The following is a 9775-nucleotide window of genomic DNA, read 5'->3' as shown; positions in this document are numbered from 1 at the left end:
ATATATATATATATATATATATATATATATATATATGGTATGTATATATATATATATGTGGTATGTGTATATATATATATATATATATATATATATATACACACACACAATGGAGTATAACTCAGCAATCAAAAAGAATGAAATCTTGCCATTTGCAACTATGTGGACGGAACTAGAGTGCATTATGCTAAGCAAAATTAGAGAAAGACAAATATCATATGACTTCACTCATATGAGGACTTTAGATACAAACCAGATGAACATAAGGGAAGAAAAGAAAAAATAATATAAAAACACAGATGGGGACAAAAACACAAGAGACTCTTAGATATGGAGAACAAACAGAGAGTTACTGGAGTGGTTGTGGGAGGGATGAATGGGCTAAATGGCTAAGGGGCATTAAGGAATCTACTCCTAAAATCATTGTTGCACTATATGCTAACTAACTTGCATGTAAATTAAAAAAAATAATAAATTAAATAAAAATTAAAAAAAAGAATGCCTTCCTTTCAGGAGAGATAAACTTACATCAAAAACACTTTGTATAACCAACTCATTACTGAATACTTTGCAGAATTCAAACTCAACATACTTCTACTAAGTTAAACAAAAGATGGTGCCAAAATGTGTCAGTAGCATGAACATACTTTGCGATCCATAGATCTGTCCAGCTTTGAAAATATAGAATTCCTAAAATTTGTTGGGGGCTTTTTTGGTTGTGAAATTTGTTTACATTATATAAAATTTAAACATGGAGTGTTAATTAAAATTCTTAAATTATCTAAATCAAATTTGCATAATTTATACATTTAATGCCACTCAGTTACAAAAATCCAAATACACATAAACCATAACCATCCAATTCAGATAACTATTAAAAACAAAATTTAAAAATGAAGGTATTTTTCTTCTGGTCAAAACTGAGTAACAGGCCCCTCTAAACTTTAGACTACTAAAACAACAGGCTGGGGCAGGGAATGCATGAACAATAGGTCTCAAGATATTATACTTCAGGTGACTAAAGACAATAATTTCTGAAACATTTTTGCATGACTTGGTGAGGAAAAGGGAAACCAGGCACAGCTTAGCAGTCTCCCTGAGTGAGGCAGGTATTACTGGAAGACAAGAAAGGCCATCATGGCTAGACAGCTACCTAAGGAGCTGTAGAGATTCATGGAAACTCCCTCCAGAAACTTCAGCTAGTTTACTATCAGCTCCTGCATGTGAAGAAATTACCAAGGGCTAGGAAAAGGCATCAGAGGAAATACTCTCCAGTAGTCCAAGGACAGTTCCTGTTCCCAGCAGTCAAGGGAAGAACCTCAGAAGCAAGCAACATCAAGTAGACTACTCAGGAAAGTTCTCTTACCAGTGTGGCCAAATTAGCCCTAGACTAATGTTACATACCCTACTTAACTAAGCTTTAAAGTAAGACTCAACAGGAATCAAATCGTTTCCAAGTAAATTAACTGTATCCTAGAACAAAGTTCAAGAATATTTATAGAATACAAAAATATCCAGCACTCAGTAGAGTAAAACATTCATTCACTTTTGCTGAGTTTTACTTCCAGGAGTTCAACCAGGTTCCCACAATGAAGAACTGAGAAAAATACCTTCACATTTCTGTCAGAGAGAGAGGAAAAGGAACCATTTTGAAATGAACCAAAAGACTATTCTTAACAAGGCTTACCCTCAGTAAGAACTAGTTAACAAAGTCTAAACAGATGGGTTTTTTCAGCACCTACTTGACTTGAGGGATGGGACTTAAGCCCACTCCAGCCCACCTGAGCCTTCTTATTCCTCCTAAGTGAGGAGAGGGAGAAATGAGAAACCCTTGTGAAGTTCACACACCAGAGGGCATAACCTCACTAATAATTCAAAGAGCTGTGAGACAATTTCAAGTAACCAAATATGCATGTCATTTGAGTCCCTAAAAGGGGGGAGGGGGAGCAGGTGGGGTATGACAAAAATTTTTGAAGAAACTATTGCCAAAATTTTTCCAAACTTGAATTAAACTACAGACCCATAGTTCCAAGATGCCCCACAAACCCCAAGTATAGGAGTTGTGAAAAAAATAAAAACTATACCAAGGCATATCATAATCAAATTGTTTGAAGCCAGTGATAAAGATAAACTCTTAAAAGAAGACAGAGAAAAAAAGGTAACAAAATAAGATTAACGATAGATTTCTTATTGGAATACAAGTAAGCCAGAAAACAAAGGAACGACACCTTTAATGAAAAAAAAGCCTGTCAACTTGTACCTCTATATTTTAAAATAAAGGTGAAATAAAGGCTTTTTCAGACATAAGAGCTAGAGAAGCTCATTGCCAGCAAGACTATATTATAAGAAATATTAAAGAACTTCTGAGGACAATGGCATAAGATAAAAATCTGGATCAACACAGAGGAATGAAAAAAGAGCTGGGAGCTGACAATGGATGGGAAAATATAAAGAGTGAAAACACTGATTTATTTTTAAAATTAAGTTTACAATTATAAACTAACACCCCCCCGACCGTCCATCCCAGACACACACACACACACACACACACACACACACACACACAATGCTCAATGTTCACATGGCTTCTCAATGTACCAAACATTTAACGAAAAAGTCATTCCAATTCTGCAGAATCTCTTTCAGAAAACAGAAGAGGAAACACTATATAATCCATCCTATGAAGCCAGCATTACTGTAATACTAAAACCAGACAAAGACATTGTAATAAAAGAAAACTACAGTCCAATAATTCTTATAAAAATTAATGCAAAAATTATTAGCACATTTTATCAAATTAAGCCCCCAAAATATAAAAATTATATCATGATCAAATAGGGTTCATTGTAGGATTGGAAGACTGGTTTAATATTTGAAAATTAATCAATGTAATCCATCATATTAACAGAATGAAAAAGAAAAACCATATGATCTGAATAGATGCAAGAAAAACATTTAACAAAATGCAACATCTATTCCTTATTAAAAACAAAAAATTTTAGTAGACTATAAATAAAAAGGGTTATTCTCACCCTCATAAAGGGAATCTATGAAAAACCTATGAACAGATTTGTAAAACTGACACTACTGACTTTATGGCCTACTATAATGTGCCAGTAATCAACATCGTGTAGCATTAGCAAAAGAATAGACAAATAGATCAATGAAACAAAATATAGAGCACAGAAATAGACCCACATAAACATAGTCAACTGGTCTTTGACAAAGGAGCAAAGACAATATAATCAAGCAAAGATATGTCTTTTTAACAAATGGTTCTGAAACAATTAGACTTTCACATGAAAAAAAAAAATCTAGATACAGACCTTAAACCCTTCACAAAACTTAACTCAAAATGGATCATAGACCTGAATGTAAAATACAAAAACTATAAGACTCCTAGAAGAGGGGCGCCTGGATGGTTTAGTTGGTTAAGGGTTAAGCGTCTGACTCTTGGATTTCAGCTCAGGTCATGATCTCATTGTTTGTGAGTTTGAGCCCTGCATGGGGCTCTGTGCTGACAGTGGAGAGACTGCTTGGGATTCTCTCTCTCTCTCTCTCTCTCTCTCTCTCTCTCTTTCTCTCTCTCTCTCTCTCTCTCCCTCTGTCTGCCCCTCCCCTGCTGTGTGCTGTCTCTCTAAATGAATGAATGAATGAATGAATAAATAAATAAATAAACTTAAAAAAATACCTCCTAGAAGATAACATAGGAGAAAACCTAGATGACCTTGGCATGGCAATGACTTTTTAGATACAACACCAAAAGCACAATTCATGAAATAAATAATAAGCTGGACTTCTCTAAAATTAAACACTTTTGCCCTACAAAAAGCAATGTCAAGAAAATGAGAATCAAGCCATATGCTGGACATACTGGGAGAAATATTTGCAAAAGACATACTTAATAAAGGACTATTCTCCAAAATATACAAAAATTCTTCAAATTCAACAGTAAGAAAACAATCCAATTTAAACATGGGCCCAAAACTTTCACAGATACTTCAACAAACAAGATACACAGATGGCAGATAAACATATGAAAAGATGCTCCAGATCATATGTCATCTAAGAAATGCAAATTTAAACAATAATGAGTTGCCAGTGCACACCTATTAGAATGGCTCAAATCCGGAGCACTGACAACACCAAATGCTGACAAGGACGTGAAACAATAGGAACACTCATTCATTGCCGATAGGAATGCAAAATGCTATAGCCACCTTAGAAGACAGCATGGAGATTTCTTACAAAACTAAACAAATTCATACCATACAATCCAGCAATAGCACTCTTTGGTATTTACCCAAGGAAGTTCAAAACTTACATCCACTCAAAAACCAGCACGGGGATGTTTATAGAAACTTTATTTAAAATTGCCAAATTTGGAACTAACAAAGATGTCCTTTGGTAGCTAAATGGATAAATATAGAACAGTATATTAGCACTAAAAAGAAGAGCTATTATGTCATGAAAAGACGTGGATGGAACTTAAAAGCATATTGCTAAGTGAAAGAAGCCAATATGAAAAGGCTACGTACTATATGAGTCTAACCAAATATCATTTTGAAAAAGGCAAAACTTTGGAGAGAGTAAAATCATTAGTGGTTGCCAGGGGTTGGGTCCAGGGAAGGATGAATAGGCTGAACATGTATTTTTAAGGTAGTGAAAATACTCTATATGATACCATAATGATGGATGTATGTCATTATATATGTATTTAAACACATAGAAGGTACAACACCAAGAGTGAATCCTAATGTAAACTATATAGACACTGGGTGGTTATGACATATCAATGTAGGTTCATCAGGTTTTTTTTTTAATTTTTTTAATGTTTATTTATTTTTGAGAGACAGAGTGTGAGCAGGGGAGGGACAGAGAAAGAGGGAGACACAGAATCTGAAGTAGGCCCAAGGCTCTTAGCTGTCAGCACAGAGGCTGATGCGGGGCTGAACTCACAGACCTCTGAGTTCATGACCTGAGCTGAAGTCTGACCAGGTGCCCCGTAGGTTCATCAGTTTTAACAAAAGGAACACTCTGCTAGGGAATGTTGATATTCCACTCTGCTGTGGATGTGTGGGGGCTGGGGTATATGGGAACTCTCTGTACCTTCCTCTCAGTTTTGCTGTGAATTGAAAACTGCTCTAAAAAAATAAAGTCTTAATAAAAAATTAATTCCTAAAAAACTGAAGGACTAACTGATGTCTCTGGCATCAATTATAATAAAGCTACAATAGCCAAATCAGCATAGTATTGGTTTCAATATAGACAAGAGTTCAATAGAAAAGAATAGAGTACAGAAAAGAGGCAAAGACAATTCTGTGGGGAAAGGCAAATGGCATGTATTTATTTGTTAAAAAAGAAGAATTATTTCAATGTATAGCTCACAACATGTACAAAAGATAACACTCAATAGATGACACATATCTGCATTTTAAAAATATTATTTCAATCTACAGCTAATACCATATACAAAAATTAAATTTAATAGAACATAGGTCTAACAGTAAAAACTAAAACTATAACACTTCCATAAGAAAACATAAGAGAAAATATTTCTGATACTGGATTAGACAAACACTTTCCATATAGAAAAAAATAATAATAAATTGGTCATCATCAGAATGAATAACTTCTTGTCTTTGAAAGATACTAACAGAATAAAGACCAAAGACTAGAAGAAATTATTCGAAAATGACATAGTTGATAAAAGATTTATATCCAGAAAATGTAAGGAATCTTCAAACCTCAGTAATAAGTAAACATACAACAAAAATTTTTAAACTGGGAAAAATAGTTGAATTAGACAAAAAGATATATGGATGGACACGCAGAAATAGGCACACAAAAAATTGCCCACAACAGTAGTCATAAAGTATATGCAAATTAAAACCTCAATGAGATATCATTCAAACCATTCAGATGTCTAATATTTTAAAAGAATAGCCATACTAAGTTTTGTTAGTAATATGGAGCAACCAGAACATTTATATGCTTCTAGTAGAAATGGGAAATGATCAACAAATCTAGAAAAGTTTGGCAATTTGTTTCTTTCCTTTCTTTTGGCACCAAAATTTTTATTTACTTACCTTCCTGCCCTATTTTATTTTATTTTATTTTATTTTATTTTATTTTATTTTATTTTATTTTTAGAGAGAGATGGAGAGAGCACAAGCAGGGGAGAGGGACAGAGGGAGAGAGAGAAAGAATCTCAAGCAGACTCCACACTCAGCACAGAGCCTGACATGGGGCTTGATCCTACAACCCTGGGATCATGACCTGAGCCATAATCAAGAGTCGGACACTCAACCAACTGAGCCACCCATTCAGCCTCTTCCTGCTCTCTTTTAACATTATAAACATTATAAACCAAATGAATCTTTTCAATTCAGGGTAGTGATAGGAACCATCATGTTACAAATGGTAGCAGATCTATGCCTGCTTTTATGATTCTCTGGACCCTCTCAAGCTCTGGCTGTCACTTCCTTTGTCCTTTTTTGGTTGTCCTTTAACAGTATATTCTAACCCTTGTAACATAGGGAAAGTACTAACCTCATTGTTCTGAGAAATATCTTAAACAAGAAAATGTTCAGCACTAAGCCAAGCTCTCAGGAGCATTCAAACTCCCAATAATTCCTCCCTGCCCTTGATTATAGTTCATGCTCATCTGCCATGTGCTGAAGAAATAGTGAATCAGTAAACTAAGAACATAGGTATAAAGTCCATAGACCAAGGGAGGGTGTAGATGGTAAATTCCATGGACTTTATGACCACCACTGCTGACCTCCAATCTAAGTAAGGACTGACTGAGTGAGCAATTTCAAAACCCTTGAGCTCATGTTTCCCTGTGGGTGTCTCCTGTGTATCTATACCATGACCAGGGCTTGAGGAGTGGCTTCTCAATTCCTCCTGCTACACATGGAACAGTATGAGGGATGCAGCAGAGGCTAAAGACTGAGTGACTAGCCTGGGAGTGGGGTAGGAGGGACAACAGGGGACATTAGCAAACCTGCCTCAAAGTCGGTGCCATTTGCTCTTGGAGAAGAGAGGTGGGACCTTAGCAAGGCCAGCAGCTAAAACACAAACAACAGGCCTGGTTTTCAGTGGCGGTAATGATCAGGCTTAGAGGGGCCCTAATAGGACATGGCCAGGTACTGGACCTGCTTCTCACTCAGTTTGGTCAGCTTCCTATTCAGCTTACCCGCTGGGCTTCAGCCATTGCTTCATGTAGCTTCTTGGGCAGGAAGTGGACCTTGACAGAGTACTTGTCTGGGTGGGGCCACAGCTGTATCTGCACCAATACCTGGTTAGTGAATGAGTTGCTCATCACAAAACTGGGGTGGCCCATTGCATAGCACAGGTTGACCAGCTGGCCCTTGGCCAACAGGCTGATACAGAGCTCATTGTTCAGCCAGTAGCGGTCCACTTGGGGTTTGATGTTCACTTTCTCCACAGTGTTTTCATTCAGCCACCTGACGTCAATCTCTACATCAAAGTGTCTAATGTCAGGCATGATGGAATCATCTTTCATCTGGTCAAAGTGTCAGCTGAGGATAATGTCAATACATCCCTTGGTGATGACAAATGTTTCCCTCCTGACAGGCCTCATCCATAGTGGTCACCTCAAAACGCTCCATGGCAGCCTGAAGTGCATTAATGGATCAGTCTCCATGATGATGACACAGGCCCAGAAATATCTCATGGCCTGGGCACAGCCTTTGCCCACATCGCCATAGCCAACTACCACTGCCACCTTGCCTGCAGTCATCATGTCTATAGCCTGCTTGAAGCTGTTATGAGAGACTCCTGGCAGCCATATAGGTTGTCAAATTTGTTCTTGGTGACAGAGTCATTGACATTGATTGCAGGCACCTTCCAGATCCCATTGGCTGTCATCTTGTATTGATTATGGACCCCCTTGTGGTCTCTTCAGAAATGCCTTGGATGCCTGACAGGAGCTGTGGATGTGAATAAGGTTGGTGAGGTCACTTCTGTCATCCAGAATCATGTTGAGAGAAAGTACATCCTTGAAGTATAGCATCTGCTCAATGCACCAGAGGTACTCCTCGTCTGTGTCACTCTTCCTGGTGTACACTGGGATGCCAGCCTTAGAACAGCAGTCACTGCATGGTAACTGGGTAGAGAAGATGTTGCAGCTAAACGACTGCACCTCAACACCTAGAGCTACAAGGGTCTCAGTGAGGACCGCTATCTCCATGGTCATGTGTAAGCAGGCAGTGATGCGGGCACCCTTCAGTGGTTTGAAGACTGAGTACATCTCCTGCATGCACATCAGGCCCAACATCTCATTCCCCATGATGTCCAGGGCCTTGCATCCCCTAGGAAGCCAGATTGATGTAGCAACTTTGTAGAGCAATTTCTCTAACACGCTGGTGGCACATGGAATGATGAACATGGGCAAAGGGGAAAGGCACAGACTAGACAATACTGGGTGAGGCAAGTTTGACAATTTCTTAAAAATGCGTATCTAAACCTATCATATGAACCAGCCATTCCTTATTAACCCAAGAAAATGAGGTCATATATCCACACAAAGAATTGTGCACATGAACACTTTGTTCATAATCATGATCAAAAGCTGGAAGCAACAAAAATGGCCATCCACAGATGAATGGATGAACAAACTGCAATCCACACACTGCAATACTACACAGCAATGAAACCAAATGAACTATTAATACATGTGATAAAATAGATAAGTCTCAAAATAATTACGTTGAATGAAAGAAACCATACAAGAAAGAATGCATACTAGAATTGTATAAAGTTCTTGGAAGTATAAACTAGAACACAGTGAGAGAACTATCAGTAGGTGCCTGGGGCTGGGGAGCGGGCTGGAAATAAATAAGAGGAGGGATGATAAAAGAGAAGACTTTGGGGGATAGAGACTATGTTCATTATCTTGACTGTGTGATGGTGTCACAGTATATACACATTTTGAAACTTAACATATTTGTAAACTTTATAGTTTATTATATTTCAATTATTCTTCAATAGGGCTGTAAAAGAAAGGGATAAAGATGTATAGCATACAGCAGGAAAATTCATTAAGATAAAAAATGGAGATTTTAAAAATATGGGATAATTACTTACCTGAAATTTTCAGTATTTTTATTCCAAATGAGACTAAAAACTCCATTGAGTGTTACATCATAGTCATTTCATATATAAGTAGTATTGAGCACCATGTGTGGCACACGGTGGTTACTTAATAAATATGGGTAAACTGAGTATGTTTACCATTTAATTTACAGAATAAAGAACACTGTGGAAGGAAGCATATTTAAAACTGACTAGCTGGTGATTGTTTAAACACCATCATTAAGCTGTCTCATTTCTAGGTCCTTAGAATAAATAAACAACATCTCTCTCTGTGCGTTGTTGGTTTAAAGAACTTCAAGTTTAAGGAATATGATGTGCACTGGGGTGCCTGGGTGGCTCAGTCGGTTAAGCGTCTGACTTCAGCTTGGGTCATGGTCTCACAGTTTGTGAGTTCAAGCCCCTCATTGGGTTCTGTGCTAACAGCTCGGAGGCTGGAGTCTGCTTCGGATTCTGTCTCTCTCTCTCTCTCTCTCTCTCTCTCTCTCTCTCTCTCTCTGCCCTTCTCCCACTTGCACTCTCTCTCTCAAAAATAAATAAATCTTAAAAAATAAAAAAAGGGAATATGATGTGCACTAACATGCAAATTATTTTTCCATTTTGTAGAAAGAAGAAAGTGATTAAAAATTAAGAATCAACTTATTGGAGTCAATCC

General features: G+C 37.3%; 1 pseudogene; it reads right to left on the bottom strand.

The window, feature by feature from the left end:
- Window positions 1-6963: 6963 nt before the first annotated feature.
- On the bottom strand, window positions 6964-8326 carry LOC125923947 (adenosylhomocysteinase-like; annotated as a pseudogene).
- Window positions 8327-9775: the final 1449 nt, after the last annotated feature.

The sequence above is a fragment of the Panthera uncia genome, chromosome B1 (assembly GCF_023721935.1).
Source record: "Panthera uncia isolate 11264 chromosome B1, Puncia_PCG_1.0, whole genome shotgun sequence".
Lineage (NCBI taxonomy): Eukaryota > Metazoa > Chordata > Mammalia > Carnivora > Felidae > Panthera > Panthera uncia.
Note: the sequence above shows the minus strand (reverse complement) of the source record. Positions and strands in the feature narration are given on the sequence as shown.